The following is a 5,596-nucleotide window of genomic DNA, read 5'->3' as shown; positions in this document are numbered from 1 at the left end:
GATGACAAAATGAATCTTTAACTGCTCGGTGTGCTCTTCCCTAGGGAGATTACTCAGCAGATTAGTCTCTGAGGAGACAAAGGTCCATTCATCTGGGTGACACTCCTTATGGCCATGGAGAAACTCAAAACTTTTTTAAATCTTAGGGGTCAGCAAGAAAAAAAAGGGAAAATTCATATACACACAGACACACACAGACACACACAGACACACACACACACACACACACACACACTGAGTGGGTGAAACTATTCCCTAGCTTTACTATCAAGAGTGTGGCTTGCTGAACTTCAAATTGTTCCCTAAGATTTTCTTTTTTTATCAGATATTTTCTTCATTTACATTTCAAATGCTATCCCCAAAGCACCCTATACCCTCCCCTCCACCCTACTTCCCAAACCAACCACTCACACTTCCTAGCCCTAGCCATGCCATTTCCCTGTACTGGGGCATATGATCTGCACAAGACAAAGGGTGTCTCCTCCCATTGGTGACCTACTAGGCCATCCTCTGCTACATATGCAGCTAGAGACATGAGCTCTGCGGGTATTGGTTAGTCCATATTATTGATCCACCTATAAGGTTGCAGACCCCTTTAGCTCCTTGGGTACTTTCTCTAGCTCCTTCATTAGGGACCCTGTGTTCCAGCCAAAAGATGACTGTGAGCATCCACTTATTAATTTGCCAGGCACTGGCATAGCCTCACAAGAGAGAACTATGTCAGGGTCCTGTCAACAAAATCTTTCTGGCATTTGCAATAGTGTCTGTCCCAGGTGAGGCAGTCTCTGGATGGTCTTTCCTTCCATCTCAGCTCTGTACTTTGACTCTGTAACTCCTTCCATGGGTATTTTGTTCCCCATTCTAAGAAGGAGCAAAGTATCCACATTTTGGTTGTCCTTCTTTTTGAGTTTCATGTGTTTTGCAAATTGTATCTTGGATGTTCTAAGTTTCTGGGCTAATATCCACTTACCAGTGAGTGCATATCATATGTTTTCTTTTGTGATTAGGTTACCTCTCTTAGGATGATATCCTCCAGATGCATCCATTTACCTAGGAATTTCATGAATTCATTGTTTTTAATAGCTGAGTAGTACTCTATTGTGTAAATGTACCACATTTCCTAAATCCATTCCTCTGTTGAGGGACATCTGGGTTCTTTCCAGCTTCTGGATATTATAAATAAGGCTGCTAAGAACATAGTGGAGCATGTGCCCTTATTACAAGTTGGAACATCTTTTGGGTATATGCCCAGGAAAGGAACTGCTGGATATTTCAGTTGTACTATGTCCAATTTCCTGAGGAACTGACAGATTGATATCCAGAGTGGTTGTATCAGCTTGCAATCCCAACAACAGTGGAGGAGTGTCCTTCTTCCTCCACATCCTCGCCAGCATCTGCTGTCACATGAATTTTTTATCTTATTCATTCTGACTGGTGTGAGGTGGAATCTCAGGGTTGTTTTGATTTGCATTTCCCTGATGATTAAGGATATTGAGCCAGGCATGGTGGAGCATGCCTTTAATCCCAGCACTTGGGAGGCAGAGGCAGGCGGATTTCTGAGTTCGAGGCCAGTCTGGTCTACAGAGTGAGTTCCAGGACAGCCAGGACTACCCAGAGAAACCCTGTCTCGAAAAACCAAAAAAAAAAAAAAAAAAAGGATATTGACCATTTTCTCAGGTGCTCCTCAGCCATTCGGTATTCCTCAGTTGAGAATTCTTTGTTAAGCTCTGTACCCCATTTTTAATAGGGTTATTTGCTTTTCTGGATCCATCTTCTTGAGTACTTTATATATATTGGATATTAGTCCCCTATCTTATTTAGGATTGGTAAAGATCCTTTCCCAATATGTTGGTGGCCTTTTTGTCTTATTGACAGTGAGTGTATTTTGCCTTACAGAAGCTTTGCAAGTTTATGAGTTCCCATTTGTTGATTCTCTATCTTACAGTGGGGTGATTCCACCCGAGGTTCCTTTATCATTGAGAATAGCTTTTGCTATCCTAGGTTTTTTGTTATTCCAGATGAATTTGCAAATTGCCCTTTCTAATTTGGTAAAGAATTGAATTGGAATGTTGATGGGGATTGCATTGAGTCTGCGATTGCTTTCAGCAAGATAGCCAAATAGATGAAGCCCATTTCCTTGTCAGACTCCTGCCAAGCAGCACCCTATAAAGGTTCTCCTCAGTAGAAGATACCATAGAAGACATTAACACAACAATCAAGGAAATACAAAAAGCTAACAGAGTAGATATGCAAACAGGATCCAGCATTTTGCTGCATATAAGAAACACACCTAAATGACAAAGACAGACACTACCTCAGAGTAAAGGCTGGAAAAAAGTTTTCCAAGCAAATAATCCCAAGAAAAAACAGGAATTGCCATTCTAATATCTAATAAAATATTCCTTACCCAAAAGTTGTTTTGATTTGCATTTCCCTGATGACTAAGGATGTTGAACATTTTTTCAGGTGTTTCTCAGCCATTCGGTATTCCTCAGTTGAGAATTCTTTGTTTAACTCTGTACCCCATTTTTTTAAATGGGATTATTTAAATTTCTGGAAATGAATGGAACTAGAAAATATCATCCTAAGTGAGATAACCCAGACCCAAAAGGACATGCATGGTAATGTACTCATTTGTAAGTGAACATTAGCCAAAAGTACAGGATAACTATGCTACAATTCATAGACCCAAAGAACCCAAATTGAGAGGGCCCAAAGGAGGCTAGTTGGATCTTTCTCAGAAAAGAAAAGAAAATAGATATTGGAAGTGGGGGGAGGGCAGGAACTGGATAAGAGGAGAGAATAGGATGGGAACAGAAGCGGGGGAGGTGGGGTTAAGATCAGGTGGAGGGAGAGCAATGGAGAAATGGCCAGGGGAGTGAAAGAAATCATGGCAGGCAGTAGGGAGAGTAAGGGAGGTAGTATCTATAGGACATGCCAGAGACCTAGGATGGAGGAGGTTCCAGGAGTTCTATAAGGATGACTCTTCCTGAGACTCCTAGCAGTAGAAGATATGGAACCTGAAGTTTCTACCTTCTATAGCCAGGCAGGACTCCCAGTGGAGGGATAAGGACACCTATCCACCTGCAAAACCTTCAACCCAAAATTTGCCCTGCCTACAAGAAATGCAGAGACAAAGATGGAGCAGAGACTGAGAAAATGCCCATCTAATGACTGGCTCAACTTGAGACCCACCCCTTGGGCAAGAAGCAATCCCTGACACTATTGATAATACTCTGTTATGCTTGTAAACAGGAGCCTAGCAAAGCTGTCCTTTAAGAGGCAACATCTAGTAGCTGGTGGAAGGAGATGCAGAGACACACATCCAAACAGACAGAGCTCAGGAAGTCTTATAGAAGAATCAGGGGAAGTATTGAGGAACCCAGAGAGGATAGGGACTCCACAAGAAGACCAACAAAGTCAACTAACCTGGATCCTTGGAACTCCGATATCCTTAACCACCAAGGTTAAGGCATACAAGGGCCAAACCTAAGCCTCCTGGACATATGTAGCAGACGTGCAGCTTGGTTTTCATGTGGGTTCCCCAACAACCTGAACGGATACTTAACCTGACTCTAATACCTGACTATGGATCATATTCCCCTAACTGGACTGCTTTGTCTAGTGTCAGGAAGAGAGGGTGTGCCTAGGCCTGCAGTGACTTGAGATGTCCCGGTAGGTTAGTACCCAGGGGCACTTCCCAGTTCTCAAAGGAGGTGACGGGAGGGGTTCTGTGAGGGGTGGCCTGAAAGGGTGATAGCAATCAGCATATAGAGGGAATTAATTATAGTAGCTATAAGGTCTACCTTGACTGTTTGCACTCCAACTTCAATTCCAGTTCCATGCCTCCAACCAGAACCCAGACACCCATAGCCATCAGAGACTATCAGTTGAGATTTCTAATCCCAAACCCCTGCTTTTCATCACCTCTGGGAAAACTCAGCAATGGCTGAGTTCTGCCCTGTGGTCTCGGAACTTTATTTCCCTCCCACAGCTCTGCCTACATTCCTGAAGGCCTGCTGTGGCCACGGCCAACCAAGTGAGTTCCCCAAACTCCAAACTCCTGTCCCCCAAAAGCATAATATCTGAGAGGTCTTCCATGATCCCATTCTGTTCCATATTCCAGCTTCACACCTACAACCAAAACCCCAGACACTGGCCGCCATCAGTGAGCAACAGGTGAGACCCCTACCCTCAATCTCCTGACTGCCAGCTCCTTTGGGCAAACCCAGAAACTGAGACCTCTGCCTTAGCCCTTCTATACTCCATTTCTGGGGCCACAAATCTATCTACATCACTGGTTCCTACTCATGACAACTAGTAGCCAGAAGTCATCAAGATCTACCATCTCAGCCTGCATCCCTGGAAGCCTACTACCATCAGAGACAATAAGATCTACTGGCAATCCTAGAGGCTTGCTGATATCAGGGACTCTCAGTACTGCCTGCAGCCCAAAAGGTCTACTCCCATCAGGAACTACCAGGCCAGCCAACACTAGGAACAACCAAATGGCTAAAGGCCAGCATAAGAACACAACAAAAAACAGTAAAATATGACACCACCAGAAGCCAGCCAGCCTAGTACAGTAAGCTCTACATATCCTATTACACTTGAATTGCAAGAAAATGACCTTAAATCTAATCTAATGAAGATGATACAGGACTTTAATGAGGAAATTCCTTAATTTAGGAAATGAATAAATTTCCTAAATAAATACAGAAAATACAATCAAACAGGTAGAGTCCCTTAAAGAGAAAACAAATATAATGAAACACAGAAAAATAGAATCAAATAAGTGAAAGAACTGAATAAAACTGTTCAAGACATAAAAATGGAAATAGAAACAACAAAGAAAACATAAACTGAGGCAATCCTGGAAATGGAAACCATAAGAAAGAGAACAGGAACTACAGACACAAACATCACCAACAAAATACAAGAGATGGAAGAGAGACTCTCAGCCTTAGAAGATATCTTAGAAGAAATTGATACATCAGTCAAAGAAAATGCTAAAGCTAAAATGGTTCTAATAAAAAACAACCAGGAAATATGGCACACTTCGAAAAGATCAAACCTAGAAATAATAGCAATAGAAGAAGGAGAAGACTCCAATTCAAAGGCCCAGAAAATATCTTAACAAAGTCATAGAGGAAATTTTTCCTAACCTAAAGAAAGAGATTCCTATAACCACAAACAAAGCATACAAAACACCAAAAAGAGTGGGCCAAAAGAGAAAATTTTCCCACCAGAAAATAATCAAAACACTACATTTAAAGGACAAAGAGAGAATGTTAAAAGTCAAAAAGTCAAGTAACATATAAAGACATACCTAAGAGAACTGCACCAGACTTCTCAAAAGAGGCTTTAATAGCCAGAAGGGCCTGGGCATGTCTTACACTCTTAAAGAAATCAAAGGTGCCAGTCTAGACTTACACACCCAGCAATACCTTCAATCGCCATGCAGAGAAAACAAGATTATTCATGGCAAAACCAAAGTTAAACAGTATCTCTCCACTAACCCAGCACTTCAGAGGATATTAAAACACTCCATATAAGGAGGATGACTATACCCACAAAAATACAAAAAAAAAAAAAA

This window comes from Mus pahari, chromosome 1 (assembly GCF_900095145.1).
Source record: "Mus pahari chromosome 1, PAHARI_EIJ_v1.1, whole genome shotgun sequence".
Lineage (NCBI taxonomy): Eukaryota > Metazoa > Chordata > Mammalia > Rodentia > Muridae > Mus > Mus pahari.
Note: the sequence above shows the minus strand (reverse complement) of the source record.